Source organism: Corvus kubaryi, unplaced genomic scaffold, assembly GCF_017639235.1.
Source record: "Corvus kubaryi isolate FWS band 111438036 unplaced genomic scaffold, C.kubaryi_AGA036_p1.0 split3-73, whole genome shotgun sequence".
Classification (NCBI taxonomy): domain Eukaryota; kingdom Metazoa; phylum Chordata; class Aves; order Passeriformes; family Corvidae; genus Corvus; species Corvus kubaryi.
The window spans coordinates 11,959,464-11,982,586 of NW_024582091.1; the positions used below are offsets into that span (position 1 = coordinate 11,959,464).

Genomic DNA, 23,123 nt, shown 5'->3' on the forward strand with positions numbered 1-23,123 from the left:
CCTGGATTGGAAAAGACCCTAAAGATGATCTAGTTCCAACCCCCTGCTGTGGGCAGGGACACCCCGGCGCAGTCACACACAAGGACAGAGCCATAGAGTAGGATGGGAGAGGATTGTAAAAGATCATGGACTTCAGAGGGCCCTAGGGTAATATGGACTTTTATTACTGTGTAAAGATAAAAACACTTGGGTTTAGTACATGTGGTGGTTTTGGGGGTGAGAATGAGTTTATTTTGTGGCTTTGGGGTTTTTTTTTTTTTTTTTTGGTATTTGTTACCTGGAATCTTTTAAAAAGATAGGAAAACTGATGATATAAATCATTGTCTCATTTTCTAGGCTTCTAGTTATTTTGTCAGTGTTTGCTGATTGCTTTAAAGCTGTGGCAGTGTTCATGCAAGCAGTCTTTATGGCAGGTGCTTGTGTACAGAAATGGCATTCTGCAGAGCATCGTATCTCTGCTGTACAGCAAGGAGTGTTACTTATGTGGATACGCCAGGAATGATGCTGTTTCTCCTTCTCTCATACTTGTTGGCTTGCTTTTCAATGGCTGTGCTGTTGGGCCTTTTAGTCCTCTTATGATTTTTTTTCCAAAATAGAACCTCTAATGGTTTTTACAGATTTTAGTAGCTGATCTTTTGGCTGTGGTTAAGAGCATTGCTTCAGATTTCAAAGTTCTTGGGAACTAGAAGAGAGATGGGCTGTTGCGTTGAATTGGAGCTGTTGGGAACAAAGCACTCCTGTTTCTTCTGTACACTGGCAGTTTTGCAGATGGTGGGATGATCTCTGTCTTCAGTTGTCAGCCTATTACAGTACTCTTCCATCTTCTCAGCTGAAATTAGTTCTGGTCAGACACTCAATGTTGGATTATTTAGACCTTGAGATAGTGTTTGGTTTACTGCATGAATGTCCTCTATTAAATTTTTTTTTCTTTGGGTGTTTGGACATGCACTTTCTCAAAAGTTTTACACCTTAAAATTCATTCTTGCATAAATTATCTAAAAAAAATTCTAAGTTTTGTTTAGGGGAAGGATGTTCTTTGAAATACCTTTTGTGTCATACTCTGATGGTAATCTGAAACAAATTTTAGATCTTGTTTTATGTTTTGCTGTAAAGTTCTACATCCTTTCAAAGGAAAAAGATTATTTCTTACTAATCCAGGGAGAAGAATCTTAGCCATGAAGTTTCTTAGTCTTTTATCATGCTGTACAAGTCATGTCTTGCTCAAAAGGTCAACACCCACAGAACATGTTTTTTTACAGTTCAATGGTCTAAGTAGCTGCTTTTCTTGTGGCCATAGGAATCTTTCCTATTGTCAGTGAACATGCAGTCTTTTGATGATATGACATCTGATGCTATGGGTATTTCTGGGTTACACACTAAATTATATATATTCAACACTAAAGCAGCAATGATAAACATAAATAATGTGTTGACCATATACTCTTAAAGATTATTCTCTTTCAGTTTAAATCCTTGCAGCTTTTTCCAGTTTTGCATACATGTATGTATTTTTGTAAAATATTACATCAGATTTCTTTTAACTTTGAACTGAAAATAGCTTATTTTAGCAAGTGTTGGAGTTTAGCTTCTTTGTTTTTGTTGCTACAGAGTTCTGTGTCTGTTCATGTAGTAGTCAGCCTAGAGGGGTTATAATATGTAAAGTTGGTTCATAGACTTATTTTAAATTGCCCTTTGCAGCTTCTGTTAGTCTGGGATCAGTTATTGATCTCTTCAGAAGGAAAAAAAAAATTATGCCTTAAAAAAATGCAGTTCTATTACTTCCTGATTTTTTAATTTTTTTTGTTGTTTTTTAATAAAAGCTTGGGATTTCGAGTGAGTAATAAGTACTGACTGCCTGAGTACATAGGATGGAAGTGGAAATTTATATGGTTAAAAAAAACCAAACCAGCTGTTTGAGATGAGTTGTTTTCAGTATTAATCCTGGTCTCTTTACAAATCCCTTTGGGAGAGAAGAGGACAGACAAAAGGCACTTCATGTCACTGGCTGTTTACTGAGTGACTCTGCTGCTTTCGCCCTAGGATGGAGGTAGAACCAGGGGAGCAGGAGAGTACTGGGAAGAGGAAGAGTATTTTGAGGTGAGCTACTACTTGAAAAACAAGTGAAGGCTGAAGGGTGATGCCAAGGTGGGAAAGTCTGAGGAGCCAAGAGGACCAAAGGGATCCCAGCAAGTGGAAACACTTGAAGATTGTAGCAGAAGAAAAATGCTATTTTGACTGCTTTAATGTAAAACTGGTTAGCATCAGGGGCTGCCCTTCCTACCATGCCTGGGCAGGACTTTGAAGCCATGTTTTCCTCATCGAATGGAAGATGCTGCCTGATGCCTGTACATGTCCAGGCACTGACCCTGGGTGTGCCTGCTGTGGGTGTAAGGCCATGAGGCCTTGCAATTTGGGTAAAGTATTTCACCCCAAGACAGGTAAAGATTTTGGAGTGACTTCTGAAGGTGTGCAAAGGTGTGGTTAGTGGTAATTAATGAAAGCTAATTGGCTTATGTTTTTCTAGGACTCAGCATGTGCTCTCTAGCAGCCTCTCATTTCCATTGGTCATCTTGTTGGAAATGTCCAAGAAGTTTTTAGGGGATCCAGGTAAGACAGGAGCCTTCTCAAAAGGAGCTGTTAGTTTCTCCACTGTACATACTTAAGGGAGAAATTTGAATGGGCAAGATGCAGCTGTGTGTGAGGCTGCTGTACCTTTGTTTTGTGCAGTTTGATCAGCTGCTTCATTTTAAATTCGTGGCCTAATTTTGTGAGGAACATCTTAGAGGCAGGCGAACCCACAAAACTAACCGATAATCTCCAGTCTGACAATGAAGGAGGCACATCTGTGTGATAAAGAGGACTCTTCCCACACATTTAATTTTATTTGTTTCAGGCCTTTGTGTAAGGAAAAGCTGTGTAACTCACACATGCAAAGACAGAGGAGAACTGAGTTGAATGTGAAGTAATAGCCATATTTTCAGAAAAAAATCAATTTTATGTTGTGAGAAATTAGCCTAGTAATATTAGCAAGCATTTAAACAATGATTGGTGGGGGTGCTATTTATTTTTGAAGTTTGTGTTTTAGCAGACTTCAAGTTGCTACTGTTGAAAAACAAGGGTGTTTTTTTTCCTTTTTTCTGACAAATCACCACTTCCCTCAAGCATCTCCTGCAAGCGTTCAGACTATGCTGTATTTCTAATATAAGCTAAAAGCTTGTAATAGTACCCAGGGAAGTAAAGAAAAATTATTGTACCTTCTCTATTATTACACTGCTGTCAAGGTCTTTGTTTCAATACTAACAACAAGAAAATGTGGGAGGAAAATGAATGATTTCTAAAAGTCTTCCCATAGGTGAGGAGCTTCTCCCCTTTTTCAGGTACCAGGCTGTCTTCCGAGGGCTTCCACCCAGCTGGGACAGGAATGGCATGGTGTGGAGCTTGGGTGCTGCAGGCTGTAGCAAGTAATGGGGATACAGACCTTGGTTCAGTGATACCACCCACCTCTTTGCACTGTTGCATGTAATGGCAGTCTAATTTTGACCCAGATGCATGGGATAGCATTCATTTGGAGTTCAGCAGAATGTAGAACATAATGAAAGCTCCAGTGTAGGTTGTTAGCATGTCACCTGGATTGCCTTCCTGGGTTGCACCGTGTCTTTCCTGTCATTCATCTGCCTGGATCACTCTATTGCAATCTGGATCCTTGCTAGTGCTTCATGTGCTGATATTTGTTGATGGCTTTACAACGTGTCTTCCTCTGGATCAGACTTTTTTTTTCAGGATCAGCTTCTGCCCTTAAAGAATCCCTGTGTAAGTTATTCCCAGGACACATGCCTTTTTTTTTTTTTTTTTTTCATTTATGTTACTTCTTCCAGGATATCCTGCCTTTTGTGTTTCACAACTTGCTGGCAATGGGAAGGATTTGCATGGCGTCAGTCCTACAGATGAGCATGCAGCTTCGCATGCTCTTTGTGGGCTGCATATACCAAGACAGGTTGCAAATGGAGTTTGTACAATAGAGCAAGTAAAACTGGCTGCATCAGTATGGTTTTCTGAGGATGAAAGAGATGCTGGTTTTGCTTTACTTATCAGCCAGGCTTGGTGTCTAGTCAAAAGGGTAGTGGAGAGATGCAGGACAGAACATCTGGTAGAAGCAGAATTTGAAGATTGGGAAGAGAGTTTTAATCAAAATCCGTATTTTCTTCTTTGTTTTCTGCCTTCTCTTGTTGAGAATGACCAGTGTCATACCAGTTAGCACTGGATTGGGGATGGCTGTAATTACTTGAAAGCTGTCAGCCTGCAGTTAACCCTGCTCATCAGGCTGAGGTTTGGAGAGTGATGTGGAGGACACATTTGCTGCAGGGAACATTCCTCTCACGGCAAGCTTTGCTCATATGTGTGCCCAGCACTGCCTGAGAAGCCCTGCAGTAGAACGTGCTGGCTCTCCATGCGAGTCAGCAGGAAGGAATACTTTCTGATGTTGCAGGCTATTGTGAGTTGCTGCTCTGCTGGGGATTCCTTTGGCTTTTCACAGTGGTCCTTGCACCAGATGGTAACACACTGAGCTTGTTCTGGGTCAGCAAAGCCCCTTGTCACTGTGCCAAGAGCACTGTCACAGAGAAAGCCCTATGCCTTTTGCCACCTAAAATGCATGTGAATTCACTACATTCCTGAACCAAAGTAGCAGTCAGTCTTCCTGTTTTGAAAAAATGGAAGTGGAGAGAGTACTGTTGCTTTGAGATGAAGATCTGCTTTTCAGGCTAATTTTAGATGCAGCTTAATGTGTAAGGGGGAGGCAGTTTAGAGTAGAAGGGTTCGACAAGGGGAGTAACTGCCAGAGGGCCAAAGTTACTAATGCTGTGTTGAGCAGGGTGGTGTAGGCAGAAGCAGCCACATAGGAAAGCATGATCTGGAGCAGTTGCTGCTGAGCTGGGTGCATGCTGGACAGGGGAGGCTGAGCAGATGTGATTCACCTTCCAGGCAGAGCCTTGCTGACTGGCTGGGCTCAGAGCCTGGGCACAGGGCAGGATTTGCACAGCTCCACTGGCAGAATGGGCAGCTCCAGGCCTCCTGCGTTCCCCAAAACAAAAAAGCACTCCAGAGCATTGCAAGGAGTTTTTTAGATGATAGTTTTAATACTAAATGAGAGTTTCTTTCTAGAAAGAACTTTTTTCTTAAAAAAGGCATTTTGAGGCTGAGAGAAAAGATAAACTAAGGGATTCCTAGAGAACGGGGAGAAGCCAAGTATCAAAGAATATGAAAATCATTCACTACAATCAAAGCGCATCTTTTAGTCAACTGTTACAATAGAAGAGCAGGTCAGGCAAAAATTCAGTCCTCTGTCCTCTACCTCCCTGGTGCTTTTCAGTATAAATCTAGTTCAAGAGACCCTTAGTGGCAAAAGCTTACAGAAGGCTGCTGTAGTTATTAGAGCACTTCCTGGGTGTTCATCTCTAAAGCCACACCTGGTGTATTAGGATTTCCTATGCTGTTATTATGGGACACGTTTCCAGATTGCTGTCAAAAGCTTCTGTATCAAAGCAGGATCATCACACAGCACAGGCTGCTGGATGCGTGAAGAAATTAGGTAAACTACAGCATCCAGTAAAACTTGAATGAGTTTTATAGAGTGGAAGCTGAAAAAACAAATGCTGTTTTGATAACCTTCGAAATATAATTGTGTTCTCTCTTGTACTTGAATGTCATTAATTTTTGCAAACTTGTCACTTCTGAGAAATGTTTATTATTACTTAACAGACATGCGGTGATATTTTTATTTTAGGAAATTTAGATTTGTGTTCTTCACTGGTCGTTAGCCAGCATGGTTCACCCTTGTGGCTGAAGGCAGCATGGAAACTGGACGTGCAGGCATTTGAGAAGGCATTTGATTAATCTTGTTTCCTTTATTGTTCCCAAGTTACTGGAGTTATTCAAGAGGCATGCTTTTTTTTTTTTTCTTTAAAGTTAGAGTAAACTATTATAGCCAGCAAGTTCTATTTACTAATCACCCAAATAAAGCAGAAACTCTGGAAGCTGTGAATTTCCTGGCATTGATACCAAAATGCAATGTCATGTTTTTAATTTATTAATAGAAATAATAAGATAATTCTTCATACTTTGTGTCCTTTAGTCGATAAAAGGAAGCACATACTTCCCTGTAATTGAAGACGGGTATGCTGTTGTGGAGGGTGGAACAGGACTCCTTGTAAAGAGAGGTGGAGTCTCCATTAACATGGTGTGACGAGGGTACTGATTCATATGTTGATGCCTTTTGAAAAATAGGTCTGTTGGTTGTGTTTTGTTTTGGCTTTTTTTTTTAGTTCAGTGTGTTTAAAGTTGTATCAGTTGGGCTGCTCTGTACTACATCTTACTCTTTTTGAACTTAGTTGTTCTTGAGATCTTGCCTCAAGACTTCATATAGGTCGCTGGGAGGTGGCTGAATCCCATGTGATTGTTGCTGTCTCAGCAGCAAAGCAACTGGAGTTTTCTGGGTTCCTGAGGAAGCACCTGACGTGTAATAATCCTCCAGGCTCTTCGTCGTAGTCACATTCTCCACAATTGTTTCTTTTATACTGTGTTTTGAATTTTTTCTAAGATGACCTTAGAAGATCTCTAATCATATGATGATGTGAGAGAACTGGAAAGCTTTTAGTTTTCTAGTTTCCATGAATAATTCAAACCCAAAAACTCATTCCCAAGGCGGATTTTTTTACTCTAGAAAGGAAATACAAGAAATCTATGAGGAGTTCACTATTAGCTTCCCCCTGCCCCTCCAAGATAACTCTCAGGTCATTCAACAGTGTGAAGAAATATCCATCGTGAAAGCAGGTTTGAAAGATTTCTGTTCACAAGGAGGAATTTGAATTAGTCATACCTAACTTTCGTGTTGAATTCTTGATCATTGTAGCTTAAGCTCCCGTGGAGCTCAGGTTTTGAGTGAAAGAAAATATATGGAAATATATATATCCATATATCTGAAATAATATATTTGCTGGAATGTAGGAAGTGCTGAAGACTTCCAGACTGGAGTTCCAAATAGAATGCTTGAGTGAACTTGGCTTGCAGCATTGTAGACCACAAGTCCAGGAAGCTGAAGAGGATGGTTTGTAAAGCCCTGAGAAAGAGAGTCATCAGGTTGTCTTGTTGTGGGTCCGCTGATGATAAGTCTCACATGACCTCACAGTCTTTCCTTCAACAGCAGTACAGTCTCTTCTGCATTGTATTCCTCGTCTTTTAAAAACTAGTTATGTATTAGTTTTCCGTGAAAGAAAATCAGCGACTGTTCTGTGGTTTGCTGTTCTGTAATCAACAGGGTGAGGGTCTTGCCTGTAATCAGGAATGTGTAAATTAAATGTTTTTAGCATGAGGACTTTGTGTGTGACTTTTTGAACTGTCTCCTAGGCTTTTTGATTGACATCATTAACATTTCTGAGTCCATGGAATATCTGCAAATGCTGAAACCAGCCAGGAATTGACTCTCAAGTGTCAAGAGTCAGAAGGCACTAGTGCTTACTTTTGGCTGTGTCTGTGTGACATCTTGCAAATCAGAGCAATATTGAACTAGTAGTGGTTAAAAGTAATTCTTCAAAACATTTTCAAAATTGTGTTCAAAGTAGTTCCTGTTTGTAGTGTCTGTGGTCTCTTTCCACCAACTGTGTATCACTGCTTTTTCTGCTAGAGTGAAATATTCTGTAGTTTGTTTTCCATGTAAATATTACATATATTTAACTTGTCATTACATGACCCTTACCATTTTTTATTTGGCAAAGAGTTGTTTAAAACCTCATGGAATTTCTGTGTGGCTGGTACTGAGCATTTAGAGGAAGGTTGTAAAAATGTGCAAGATGATGTTTTGCCTTAACCGTAGAAGAACAAAGGGATGTGTCTTCAAGGTTAGAAATTAGTAATAAATGTATTTTTAGTGGGAAGGATTTTGAAACTATAGATTTAGATTGTTCTAGAATTGGAGGAAGGCTTTAAACATGCTGCTTTTGATCGTGGAAGGTGTTAGAATTAAAACTTAAATCTTCTTATATTTTTTCTGTCTTTGAAGCATGCTTAAGAACTATTTCACGTTATCCTCTTCTCTAATTGATTAACTGGATAATAGGTTTAAATGTGCCAAATAAAACCCATGGATTTTATAGCAACTGATCTGAAATTATCTAATTAAGTTTGGGGTTTTCCTTTTGTGTCACCTGGGTGAATCCTAATGATGTATAGCAGGTTGCATTAAATTGGGCTGTGCCTGTTTCTTGGAAACAGTGTTGAGAAAATCAGAAATTTCTTCAAGAATGTCAATTAAAGCACTAAGCAGAAGTGCCTGTTTTGTGCTTTCTGGTCATTCTCACTCATTTAGGCAAATCCATTTGATTGCCTTTCTTGATGGTTTTGCTATTGAGTATAATGACCTCCCATGGTATATGTAGACATGTAGCTGAGACATGGTTTGAACCTATGATGTCAGTTTTGCTCATTAAAAAATCGTTTAGTCTTTTTGATTTCTGGACCCCCTGAAATTTCTGCTGAGCACCATTCTGCTGAATTTCTGTCAGAAATTTAATGTGTGAGGTCTTTGAAATATTACTTTTTTTTAATCTCCTTTTTGGGGCCTGCCAAACCAGCAGTTATTTTTAACTGTTCTTAGAGGAGTGTTATTTAAATCCTAAAGTTTATATGGGCCAAATTCTGTGATCCACATAAAGTGCCCTACTTTTATAGTGGAGAAACACAATGAATGTCAACCATACTTGACATGAGATAGCTCAAGGAAACTCTGGTACTGAGTTCCAGAAGGTTTGCTACTGCAGGTTCTGTTACATTTTCCTTTTTTTCCCCTTTATGTTGCACAAACCCAAGAACAAAAAATACAGTTGTTTGGTAAATACAGTATGTACACCCTTCTTTTTGAAATAAAATAATTTTTGAAATAAAAAAAATATTTTCTGATGATCAAAGTCACTGTTTTCTAGATAGGCCTTGAAGATCTGAAGTCAGGTTGTGTCCAAGTAATTCAGGCCATGCTTGTATGTAGTTTAGATTTTTTTTTTTAAATTTTAAATTTTTTTAAATGTTGCAGGTAATATCAGTGGGGAAGATGAGAAAACCTGCTAAAATTTTTTTTCCAAGCTATGGAAAAAACACTGGGTTTGGGAAGGTCTGAGTTTTAAACCTGAATCATTGTGAAAATATGCTTAATGTTTTGGATATTCTTGTACTGCTGTATCAAATATTTTGCTTTTAGTAAAGGGAAACTTATGTCTACAAAAGGATTGTATGCTCCTTGAGTCTACTCGTAATTCAAAGTTCTTGCAGACTTACCTTGTTTATTTTTAACATAGAATCATAGAATGGTTTGGGTTGGAAGGAGCCTTAAAGCTCGTGTAGTTCCAACCCCCCTGCCATGGGCAGGGACTCGTTTTACTAGACCAGGTTGTTCAAAGCCACACTTCCAGGATGGGGCATCCACAAGATCTCTGGGCAATCTGTTTCAGCACCTCCCCACCCTCTCAGTAAAGAATTTCTTAGAAGTACAGATAATACACATTGGCAGAGGTATTTTTCTGTTGTTGCTGGGACTGGTTCTTCCTGAGTTGGGGAGAAGAGTACCAAGAAATGGGAAATGGGACTTTTGTCCTGGGTACCTCTTGTCCTGGCAGAGGGATGAGGGAGCTTTACTTGTTTTTTTTTGGTGGTGGTATCTGTGGTTTTGTAGGGAAGAGTTAACATTGCAGCAATCTTGTGTTTGGGAGCTTCAAGCTTCTGTGTGTGAGCTTTTTACACTTCCCTTGAGGGTACATTTAATAGTATTTTTCAGCGTGTCTTTGAAACAATTCGGAGTGGTGTTTTATATATTGTCCATAAATGAAATAAAAGTTTACTTTTTATAATGTGATGTTGGAACAGGAACAGAAATTTTGATACATGGTTAGGTGTGCGCGATTGTAGATGCTAACTTTGCTTTTGACTTAAAGCCCTAATTCAAATCTCTCCTGTCTGACAAGCAGCAGGAAGATTAATCTGCGGAGAGAGGAATCCATACCCCAGTTTTAGACAAAACACAGTCATTAAAGTTATTTGTAGGCTGAATAAGCACAAGCCTTTGTTCGGATTGTCGAGCAGGGTTATGTCGAAACGTGCAGGAACAGGATTTACTCGCATTCCTGTTGCTGTTGCTTCCACATTTCCAGTCCACAGTATCATCTGATGAGGAGCTAGGGGTGAGTTACCAGCTGAGCATATAAGTGACTTTGAGACCTGTTTGATTAGACAACAGTACCTCTGTGTGTCCTTCCACAGCTGGGGTGAGGGCCGCTTGACGGGCACTTGGAGTGCAGTGTCCCTGGGTGGGCTGGGGAGAGCTGCCTCCTGGGGGCTCACAGGATGGGGACTGCTAAAGCATCTTGGGACAGTTGAAGTGGAACTAAAGATAATTTTAATCATACTTTGTGTTTAGAGGGTGAGATCACTACAGTTATATAAGCTCTGAAGGGTGGAACTCATTTTTAGCTGGTGTTTGTACTCTAAGAAGCATAAATTTAAAGTATTCAACTTTGGAGGTCTAAGGCAATATTTTTGTGCTGTAGTAGCTATAGTCTATCCTCGAGGAGGAAAGAAGGAAGAAAAATGTAAAAAACATAAACTGTCATTAGATTGTTTTAAGACTGTTTTTCCTGGTTAAATGATGATGTATGATTGGTAGCTATGTATTATATGATCACTCATGCTTGGTATTAAAGAATAAAGCCTAGATTAAAATGACGATGAAGTTGAAGTGCAGATAAGAAAGGGGAAAAAGTACCGTAACCTGGTTTGTCACTATATTAGAACAAGAGTCTTTTCTCATGCCAGTAACCATCAGCAGCTGGATAAAGAATGAGTAGAGGTGTGTCTCCATTAGTGTTTAGTTCATCTTAGGAGTTTGCTGTTGTACTGAACCTCCTGGTTGTCTGCATTTAAGGCACTGCAGGCCCAGGTACCAAACTGGATCCTGTTTGGATGAAACCAGACTGGAAGATGCTCCTTAGAAAAATGCCTGATAGTCTGCAGCTGTAAATTCATATTCAGTCAAGGGGACCAGACTAGAGATATGTGGTACAAACTAGAATTAGTAAAACCCTCAAGATGTGTATAGTATGGGCACTGGTCCCTCAGTGCTGCTGTTTCGCTGTTACGCAGTTACTCCTTTTGTACCGTGTTACTTGCTAACGGAGATGTATCCCTTGAGTTTAAAACTTATCTTTCAGATTTATGTCAGGAAAAATAATGACTTGGAAAAAAAAGTGTAAATAAATATGCCTTCTGTTTCTGAAATTCTCCTTTTATTGGCATAATGAGTATTGTTAAAATCTTTACAATTAGGAAAAAAAGAAAAAAAAATCCAAGCCAGGAATGTCTTATATTGACCATTCACATCTTCTAAAGGGTATCTTTGGTTTTGAAAGCATAATACTTTGTTTGCCCTACAATGCATTCAGTTTAATTCAAAATATTGTAGGAAGGACTAAAGAGCAACAAAATGGAAGAAGCGTGTTACTTAGAGTTGAAAATAATGTAGGTGTTTTCATTTACCATTTTGTTCCTGAGGTGAAAATTATTGTTATATGATCCTAATCCCACCACAATGTTAAATTCTTGAATATTTTTTAAAGAGAGGAAAATGGAATTGAAACTAAATATTTGTGTAATGGAAAGATAAAAAGGAAAAAGTGCCCATGATAATTGCAGTATCTTTTTATTTAGCAGAACTTCACTCTGTTGTCTAATCTTAGACCCACTACCCCTGTAAAAATGTCTAACCATCAGATTATCACTGGATGGACAATTCTTGACATCTAGATTGAAACCATTGCAGCTGATTTAAATGAAGACTGCATGGACAGGACTTCATGACCTGGTGTTATTTCTTAGGTGACATTCCTAGCCTCTGGAGATGTATTTTTCATATAAAACATTTTACATAGTCTGAAATGAAGGCTCAAGTGCCACGAATAAATGCTCTTACCTTTGAGCTGCTGACCCCAACTGGGAAATAGCAGTGGCAGCATGACAGTGCTCATTCTCCCAGAAATTTTTTCCAGCTGTAATTGTTCAGGAAGTTTTGAATTTAAAAACACCTGAGCTGCATTTTGTTTCTGAATTTACAACCTGAATAAAAGCTTTTCTTGACTCCACTTCTCGGTTCTTTGCCAAAATAAGCAGTCTGATCTTAGCATGTGTCTGTGGTGGTTTGTCCTCTGCATGAGCTTCTGTACAGAATTTGTAATTATGCTTAAGGGCTGGTCCTGGGAGCCATGATTCTGCATGAGTTATTTTCTGTTTACTTTTGTATCAGATATATTGAGACTGTGTGCGCATGTGGTTACTGTGCAGTTCCCAGCCCCAGGGGTGGTTCTATTGCCTGTGAAGAGAGAGTGTGTTTGCTCTGTTGCCTGCACGATGACACCTGCTATTGAAAACCTTAAAGATCTCCCAGATTTTTTCTAAAATATGCATTCAGCTATGCCTGGTCTCTTGTGTAAATCTTTTAACACTTAGGCAGAAAATTTATAGCCATTTTTGTGGTGTTGCTGGTTGGTAATTTTTACTCATTGTTGATTTTAACAGAATCATGAGCAGGGATGCTCTTTCTTGCAGCATTCATATTAAATTAATAAATAATATTTTGTACATGATGGGGATGGGCAGAAACATTCAGGTAATGTATTTGAGGTATTAAAATCAGTTGGTAAAATGCAGTTGGATTTTGATCTCAATCTTCTAACTGTTTTCTGAACAAGAAGTGAGCATGATGTACTTGAGCTGGATTTCTTATAACTCATGGTTCATAAAAGTATTGGAGCTATGGGAGCTGCATCAGTCAATTTCTGTGGCTCCCTGAGATGCTGAATCAGTAGTAAGAAAAACAGCCTGTTTGTCTTTGGCTGTGGCGAAATCTGCGCAAAGATTAGTCCAGAGTCTATAATCTGCATGACCGTGTACCAAGGTTTAGGGAAGCCTAGAACTTTCTCAAATTTTGGAGAGAGTAGTGTCTTACCAAAAAATGAGAGAGTTGAGCTGTGGTCAGGATGTGGCTAATGTGGAAGTTGTTGTGGTCTGCAGTTTTTCCCTGCTGCCAAGATTGTCAGTGCTAATAGCAGATTTTGTCTGATTTGTTGCTGGTCAAATGCCAAGCCTTTACTGTCCTTGGCCTTCTGTGAAAATACAAACTATTCATGAACAGTACAAGAATTAAAGGTTATTTTAGAGTCACAGAATGGTTTGAGTTGGAAAGGATCTTTAAAGAGATCAAGTCTAACCCCTCTGTTCTCACTAGGTTGTTCAAAGCTCCATCCAACCTGACCTTAAAGGTTTCCAGGGATGGGGCATTCACAGCTTCTTCAGGCAAATCTCATTGTAAAGAATTTCTTTCTTACGTCTAGTCTAAATGTATCCTTTTTCAGTGTAAAACTGTTGTCCCTTGTCTTGTTACTGGGAGCCTTGATAGAAAGTCTCTCTCCTTCTTATAGGCTGCCTTCATTTATGGAAAGACCACAGTAAGGTCTTCCTGGAGCCTTCTCTTCCCCAGCCCTCTCAGCCTTTCTTTATATATAGAGAGATGTTCTAGACCTTCGATAATTTTTATGGGTTTTAAGTGGATTTTATTCCTAAATCATATATTCCAGATAATTTTTTTGAGATTGAGATAGTGTAAATGATCTTTTGCTGAAATTACTATTTTTTTTTCTCATAGTAATGGGCTCACTATACTCATCTTCCCAAGGAAACTAATGGATTTGCTGGCAAAACATGTTCTGTGTCCCTTCTTGAAATAGCTTTCTTGTCTTTGCTGTTAAAATTGTCTTAAATGACTCTTACGATCTTTTATGTTAAAGAGTAAGCTTTCAGTCACCTCCCTCAGAATTACTTTTACCAATGAGATGTGTGAACTTGGCAGTAGTTCTACTTAATGGATTATTGATTTATTCGTAGACAAGATTTGAGTAGATTTTTGACAAGAATCTTCCTTTTTTAGTTGCGTGTTTCTGAAGGGAGAGTTTATCCTGAGTTCACTGGTCTGTAGCGGATTGTCTGTTTCAGCTCATTGCCTATAAACTTCACCCATACTTTTTGTAATAAGTACAAGCTGATATGGAGAGAGGAAAAAGGAGATTGAAACTGGTAATGTAAGTATTTTTAGGAGCTAATTCTGTCTCTGAAAGAGTTACGGATTCTGTACAGAGAGGGATGGCAGTAAACAGCTCTTGGATTATACCTTTTAATTTGCAGATGCTGACTGTCATTAGTTTCTAGTATTTTCTCCTCTAATAAAGTGGCCAAATCAAAATACTATTTAAAAACATCATGCTATTTGTTATACTGGTAGTAAGTCAGAAAGCACAAATGTATTTTTTTCCAGCCCAGGCTCTTTGTATTGGTCTGAGGTCAAGCAACTGAGGTTTCCTGCACACACCCCAGCAGCCTTTGATGCTGCCATCTGCAATGCTTAGTTTATTTGACTTGACTTGCATCCTGGCTGAGTCTGTATTCTTATTTTTCTAAAATATCAGTTCCATTTTCAGGTTTATATCAGGAAGAGTTTGGCAATGTTTTTTTATTGTTGCACTTCAAAAAACAAATTATCATGCAAATATGTCTCTGTTCAGTTATTTATGCGTATGAATTTATCAAACTGATAAAACTCAGTGCAGGTTGGTTGCTTGCTTATTTCTGTATTTACTTAGTTTCATTTGATTATTCTGCAGCAAGAGGGTTATATAGCTGAAGTTCAAAACTTGACAAGACATGGATTCAGAGAAGTGGCCAGATATACTCTGTGGTATTTCTGAAGCATTCGCAGGGGCAGCTGGGGAGAGCAAAGTTACTGATAGGCTCTAGCTTATGATTCAGCTCTTGACTTTCTCTATTGGAATTGTAGGGCTGCTCGAATGTCAAGGGCTTAGCATCACTCTTACAAAAGTACAGAACAGATGATATTGTCACTAGGTAGTGTACGCTTTCTACTTCAAGTATTTTTCGGTAAAAAAATATTTAAGTTGTGCAGAGTTCTTGAATTGCTGGTGAATTAACAAAAATTCAAAAGCACTCAAAAATGGGGTTTGTTTTGTGGTTTATTTTTTTCTGTTTGGTTTGGGTTTTCCCCCCTTAAATTGGTGGTTAGGACTATTCCTCTGATTTTTTTTGTATGGAGGATATGAACTTTTTTGGGTTTATCTGTGTTCATATGAGTTAGAATAAATTACTGGGATTTACCTCAGTAAATAGTAATTTACCTCAGCCTCTTTTTGAATCGGCTAGACAGAAGCTGGTATAAAATGCAATATATGCTTCCTTTAACTGGTACAAGGCTCTGCTGGCCACACCAACGTGTGCTTTAGCCAACACTGATAGTGGTCTACAGAGGATTAAAGTTCTGGGGTCCTGATTGCTTATCATAATGGGCAGCTTTATGATATATATATATATATATATATCTTTATGGTATATATATAGCTGCAGTTCAGATTATGGAAGCCAGTGGCCAGGTATTGGTATTTCTATGATAAATAACCAGTATTTATGAGAAGTGATCCATTTTGCTTTTAAGTATTTGGGAATCAAATTAAGGACTTTCTTACTGGGTTTTTTTTCCATTTGCATATTAGATTTTCTACTTTCTATGCTGGAGGCGAGGTCCATTGTATTTGGTAGACTTAGGCCAATTGGTTGCTTTTGTTTTACCTTGTATGCGAAGCTCAAAGAGAGACCGATGGCTGCACAGTCTTAAAAGAGGATAAACGTATCAGTTCTTATACTGGTCACTTGAAGATGAGTAATAGCTTGGCAGCAGCACACGATGGGTGAGGAAACAGGGCACTCTAATTTGACAATAGGAGTGTATGAGATATAGAAGATGAATGGGTGGGGAAGGCTGGAAAATGACATAACCAGAGGAGAATTTAAAGTTCGTTAGCTTAGAGAGAGTCATCCTCAATCTTCAAGAAGTATTTGTTCTTTCTCATGTTTACACTTGGAAAAAGTGGCACCTTTTTCACCTAAAAAATGAGGATATAAACTAATACACTGTTAAAGTGCTAGCTGAAGGGGTTTGAAGTTACTTGACCTTGTTGAGGCTGTTCATGGAATATGATTCAAGCCAGCGTGCTTGAGCACTGCTGCCAGTGATCACACAGCATGACCACTGCCATAGGGATAGTTAACTCCAGAGTTCACCTTGTCTGCCTGAACTACTCCAGCTAGATTTGCAAAAGTGCATCCTATGTGTTCTTTATATATCATGAGACGGCTTAAGATACTTTTGATTTTGCTTTGATGTCTTTGTCTGTTGGGTGACTTCTGCCTTGGTATGCCTTTTTCTCCCCTCTCGCTGCCTGCTGGTTTCACTAGGGCTGACTTGCAAAGCCTGGAAGAGTTAAGTTGAACAACCTCTTTCAAAATCTCTCTCATGGCCTTGTTAATTTTCTTCTGTTTTTTCTAGTCCTCATTTCTCTTTTGTTTTGCTTCTGAAGTAGTGTCCAGACCATAACTGAAGAGCTTTTTCTTTAATTTTAGCTTTTCTGCTCAAATTTGACATTGTGTTTTGTGTTTTGCTACTTTTCCTCTTTCTGCTTGTTGCTATTACTGGAGTAGGCAGTGCTGTTGGTTGAAAATGCTTATGCAGATCCCCTTGGCATACTTAATTCTTGGTTTGTCAGGAAGCTCCACTCAGGTTATTTTAATGAACAAATGGGACAAAGATATTTTCTTAGTAGCAACTAAAATAAGAACAATGTTCTTGAGAGAACAGTAGCTTAAGAAGCTTCCAGAAGAGCAGAAATCAGAGAGGAAATCATCAGACCTTGCTGATTCTAATACGAATTGAGTTTTAATTTCTCAGTATCATAGTCAAAAGACCACAACATCTGTGGTTAGAATTTTACAAACTTCCAAGCTGTACAAAATTCATCTTGGTCTTGTATAACAGCAATTGAATTGGACGAATACTTGCTACTGAAGTCCACCAAAATTTTAAAACTAGCTAGAATTTTGTTAATAACTTAGTTAGAACTACCTTGCTGCAACTAAGAGCTGTTTCAGCTTAGCCTTCATGAAATTTAGGGTTTTTTTAATTTGTTTTGCTCTCATTTTGAGCTGTTGCTGCAATATGATATTACTGCATAAGCCATACCTTGACTAATCCAGTCAGTACTTGCCATGGAGTGAGCAGGTGGGCAAAGTGTGCATGGGGGACAGTTAGGTCAGGTGCCACAAACATTTTTGTTGCTCATGGGGTCTGGTGAGGAATGCATTAAAAAAAACCCAAATAAATCTGGTTAAGCAGAGTCCAGTGGACAAACACTTGGTCCTGCAGCCCCCATCTTTGGCAGATTGGAAAACTGTCCACTGAGGCTTTTGCAGCCAGTGGTTTTGATTAGGCTTAATAAAAGTGAGATGTTGCCTTTTGGTAGATTTGATATTCTTGAAGCCAGAACTATTGTTAACATTTTTATAGGGTCCCTAAACAAAGCTTCATATAAGATGATGGCTTGTTATTTTAATGGTCTAAGCTAATGCTTCCATACTACAGCTTGCAGAGAGCTAAATCTATTGGCATTGATGACATGGAAGCTGCTTGTTCCTTTCAATTTATTTTTTAAGGTTTATAGAAATTAGCTTTTCTTTCTTCCCCTTTCTATATGCCTTGGTGCTTCACCATTCCATCAGGTCAGGTACAAACCGTGGTCATGATTACCTCAGGATTTAATATGAGCCAATATCAATCTGCTGATTAACATGACATATATGTTGTTGTCTTCCTTTGCTAAGTCTCATTTGATCTTCCTTCTTCCCCACTCCATGTCATCATCTCACATGGTACAGTTCAGGGAATGTTTGCTGTTTCTCCTCTGCTGGTGTGCCACAAGTGATCTTTTACTGTGTACAGCCTCTCTTGTGGACTCATTTCTTCTGCCATACTTGCAGAGTTGGTGTGTTTGTTAAATTTGCCTAAACTCTCCTTCCTCTAGATTTCCTGAAGCTTCATTGTAACCTCCAATGGCAGATTTCCTTGTCCATGTGAGGTTTATTTGTATTTCTTGAGCAATACTGAGAATTTAGCACTTTAGTAAACAACACCTGAAAGACACTTGGCCGTACAGAAATCTGTTCAGTTGATGTACAAATTATGTTGGATAAGCTTCCTACAAGAGGTGTTTTTTTAATGGGCTACATTTTTGTTATATGAAAGGTGCATATACGTACAAAAGTGCTGATTGACTGAACATGATGCATTTGAAAAAGCATGAAACGTGTTTCAAACCTGATGGCTCTTGAGCAATGCCTGTATCACCTCATTTTCAGGATGATGATGATGATATACATGAAGCATTCAGTTGCTGTGGTGGAAATTTCCTGCCATTAATTGAATTCCTTTTTAACAGCTTATTTTGATGCAACAGTCATTTAAATATTTGCAGATAAAGTAGTATGGTTTTTTTCCAAAGTACTTGTTCTTACTCAGACCATCTCCTGCCCTGTATAAGTACCTCTCAAGATGGTCAGCAGGGGAGGAGGCAGGAGCACGGAGCAAAGCCAGGAGGGTAGCTGGGGTGAAATGGCTCAAGCAGCAGTTAACACACAGGAAGGTGAGATGGTTTAGAGGAAGCTGTACAGGTCTTTGGCTAATCCTGTCCTTACCACACCCCTTCTTTTGCTCCTTAAAATTTGTTCTTCCAGGAGCATGGATGTTCCAGGCAAAGGTGTTTTCAGAAATTATATGGAATATTGCAGTTGTGCTTTACTGATTAGGAATTGCCATGTTTAATGTAGAGAAAATAAGATTTCTCCTTTGCTTTAAGCATGAGGGACTGTCTTGTCTTTTCTTATTGAATAATAAATACAACAGCAGAGGAGGTACTTCCAATGTGAATGCTAAATAGAAGTGAATACAAATACAAAAGAGTGGTTCATCTGGAAATACTACAGAAATCAGTTTCTGGCTGCTCGTTATTGAAAACATGCTGATACATGCAAATACGCAAGAAAATGAGCATGCCATGAGAATAATTTCCTCAGCTGTTGTGCTCAAGTTGTCCCAAGCAGTCAGAGCAGGTAGCTTTAAAAGAAGTTTTTATCTAGTAGTTCTCAGATGTGGAATGATTACTCTTTATTTTACATGCATACATCTACAAAAGGTAGTGAAAATTAACAAGTCAAGATTGAGATTTTCAAAGCAAGCTGGTTTTGAAGGTACTTTTGTGCTGTGCTGTAGTCCAGTCTGTTTCTTCTTTTCCAATTTGGCAGAAGTCTCTGCTTGACAGTTACCTTGCTGATGTTATTTTAGGTAAGAAAAAGCTGCAGTGTGACATGGATAAACTAGAATGTGTTAGAGCAGAGTTTTGTTGTGAATTGGAAAAGTAAATAATAAAAACAGAATCAGTTTAATACTCCCTTAAACAATGGATTGTAATGAGCTCAAATAAAAATAAATCTCTGCTATATCTGCAGTTCATTTGAAATACTGTCACCTGCAGTAGAGTGCTGCATGCTGCTTGAGCTTTGATTTGGAGAAGTTGCAGTTGATCTGTAAACTAGGGTTGCAAAAGTAATTTGTCTGACAGTAAGCTACCACTATGCATGAATGGTTTTTTTTGTCTGGTCTCTTCTTTATGTTTACAGGACCATTCCCAGAGCATTCTCGTGCGCCTGCTGTAATCAGCAGAATTTTGAGCAGCTCTTAAACACACAAGTGCAAGGTATTTTTAGTATAAAACAACCTAGATGTTTTACTGTGATAATTTACTACTATACCTATTCTAACTAGTTTATTTTCCTTGGACTTAGCCATTCTAGTGAGTTACTGTTGGTTGTTTAATGAACTCTAATTTTTCATTTGTTTTAATTAGTTAATTGAGCAATCAGTACAGTGCCTTGGTATAGCAGACTGTTCATAGGATAGTAAGTAGGATCAGATCATGCAAATGCCTGCCTCTGGGCTCTGGCAACAAGTTTAGAATTGCATTACCATACTTTGCCTTTGTGGAATTCTTTCACCAGATGGTAGCATTTGATTTCCTTTTGAATAGTCTACAACACCCAAATGTAGTTGTATTACATTCTTTTAAAATCAATACTACCTATGTAAACGTAAGTGGGAGGATAGTGTGTCAACTTTCAACTGAGGAATTCTTAGTTGTTTCATATACTCAGTTCGTTATGTAGATAATTTTTTTGTGGAAATAATGTCATTAAACATTCTCCAAAAAGGGGAATAATAGTGCAGAAAAAAGTTACAGAAATATTGGTGGGTATTTTTCTTGGAATCTGGGCAGTGATTTGTCTTGCAAGTAGTTTGAACACTAGTTCTAGTGTTTAGCCAGTGCTGAATGTGTTAAGTACTCCTACTGGTAGTTAAGGCAAGGTCTGTTATTGCGTACCAATTATGAGGAAATAAAATCTGACATTTGAAGGAATAGCTATTAAGTTTACCGGCTTCAGGCAAAGGCTTATTTTATTACTATCCCTCTCCTGCTCAACAGAGAGGAAAACTCCAGTACTAGGTTCCTGATGTCTTTCTATGGACTGTAGAAAGAGAAAAGGGCAGCTGGCTTCCCACTTCTAAGCATAACCTGTGTGAATTCTCTTCTTCATTTTGGAGATGTCTTAATTGTGGAGACCAAAATGATCTAGCAGCTTAAAATCAATTACTTTAATATATGTTGAGTGCATATATACAAATACGAATGTGGGAGATAACTTCTTTGGTCTCCTTTTTTGGAAGCGTCATTCTGGCGACTCCTTGTGTTTGGTGCTGTTGCTATCAAATTTATTGCCTTAGAGCTTTTAGCCTGGGCATGAGTCTCTTTGCTTTCATTGCTTTCAGAAACAGTGTGCTCTTTTAGCAATATGGTGGACTGCATGTAGACTGGATTTAGATGGATGCATTTTGGGAAAAAAAGTTTGTTCCCACTTACAGTTTCTCTTCACTGTAAAATGCTGGTCTGGAAACTGGCTATTCAAGAGCTTGTTGGGGAATAGGCTTCATGCATTTGTCTCAAGGCAGTGGCACATAACATCAGATGGGGGTGTAAATAATAGAGCAGATAATACCTGGTAGGTTTTTGTATCCAATTTCAATGTGCTCCCTGTCAGAGTCCCAGCTGACAGAGATGGAGTGGTGCCAAACCCAAAATGTTACAACTGGTTTTATGTCACTACTCAGCCAGAAGACTGTGTTTATTAAGAGTAATTGTCCCATGAATAACTTCTTCACTTGTATTTAGATTGCTTTCACCGAGTAGCTTCTTAGATGCTTGCAAAGCCTCAGGTACTTTTCTTAAACATGCATTTCCTGGTGGTGGTTGAATTCAATCACTGCTTTGTCCTTCAAGAGGAGTTTTTCAGCTTCCCTATTATAATTTATTAATAAAGTATGAAGTAGCCTTAAGAATATGTAGGAATGCAAAAATCCCTGTCAGTGAACAAAGCAGAAGCATCTGGATGTGAACTGGGGAGGTTCGATTGTAACTTTTGCTGAAATTTTGGCAGTAATTTTAGGGTTTGTTTCTCGTGTGACATGTTTATGTCCGGAGCCCTGACCATGCTACTTGGGGTGTAAAAGACAGCCTTGTTTTTAGTGGTTGTGTGACATATCGCTTAACTACTATTTTGAACTAGCGTTTTAAAAGCAAATGATAGGTTTGTGAAGAAATGAAGGCTTGGTTATATCCAGAAATAAACTCAGCTGTTTAGCAACTATGTCCACGATGGCAGCTGGATCTAGAGGTCAGGTCTGGCTGGGAAAAAAAAAATCCTTTTTCAGTACCATAAACTAAAGAAAAAATGGCCAACAGCCAGTTGTGAGTGAATACAGATGTTGTTTACAGGATTTATCATATGGTGATGGCAACATATGATGAAGATGCTGTTTCGTAGAGTTCATGGGCTGTGGCAAAATGCTGGAAGTAAGCAGAAGTAAATGTGATACTGCAGGTTTTAGAACATAACTTGGTGTGTAGTTAAAAGAAGTTTATATGCTCTGTTCATGGGAGAAAAGTACATCACAAGTTTTCTGTAATTTCACATTAAAGTTGCCAAGGAACAAGACAGCTTGCTGTTAACTAAGACCAGCAGCATTCTCAAAGAGATCACAGGCAGGCTTTTCCTTCTCTTCAAAATTTTCTAACCTGTCCTTGGAGGCAGTAAAAAGCAGGTCATGCAGCATGTGCTGACAGATCCTCTGAGGGGCAAGAGTGTCCTTTTCTGCTCCTAGTTGTACAGCTTTCTGGTGGGCCAACTACTCTTCTTCCTTGCTGCTGCTTATGGCAAAGGGGTCTGAAGCCTTCATTATTTGTGAGAAATTTTGGATCTTCTTTTTTCTTCAGATATAGGAAAAGAAAAATGTGGGACACTTTCCCAAGCTTTCTTTAGACTTCTAGAGTTTGCTGCCAGTGTTTTCTTTGCTGCTTAGCAGGTTTGTTTCTTCCGTTCTGAGAGAGGCAAGTTACACCTTGGTGGTATGAGATTACTTTTTACAAATTTTGGAATCACTAAAACATGTCAGTTTAGTATGTGAATGAGTTTTGGAGGGGAATAAGGAACAGCCAGGAGAAGTGAGCCTTTTAAGCTGAGTGGACTCAATTCTTACTAGGGTAAGGACTATAAAGTAGATTTAAAAAAAAAAAAAAAAAACAACAAAACAACAAAACCACACAAAAAAAGGGACCAATTCAGCATATTTAAAATGGCACCATTAGCCATTCAAAGTGTGCCAACCTTGGCAACTTTCCTGGTTAGCTCAATGAGTATAGCATGCAATCAAATCCTCCTTTGTAACTGGGAGCTTATTTAGCTGTATAACTTGAGGAGCATAAGGTTTGAGTATCTTGGCCTTTGCATCTTGTTCACTTGCACATCGAAGTTCATTCAAAACAATTTTCATGTCATTTTTTGATAGAAAATAAAGTTCCTTAAGAGGAAGAGCTGTAATATTACAGTATCAGGAGGATCAGCCTTTAAAAGACTTACAGGATGATAAATCAATTGAGACCAAATATATTTGTGGGTTATTTGAAAGCCATATGCTCAGCCACACAAAAAGAGTGAACACATTCATTTGTCTCAAATGCCAAGAGACTGGATTTCTG

At 38.6% G+C, this 23,123-nt stretch overlaps 1 protein-coding gene across 6 annotated transcripts in view; it reads left to right on the plus strand.

Moving 5' to 3' along the window:
- The window catches only part of MYO6 (myosin VI), a 104,828-nt gene that overhangs the window by 6,431 nt on the left and 75,274 nt on the right, over positions 1-23,123 (plus strand). The window lies entirely within an intron of this gene.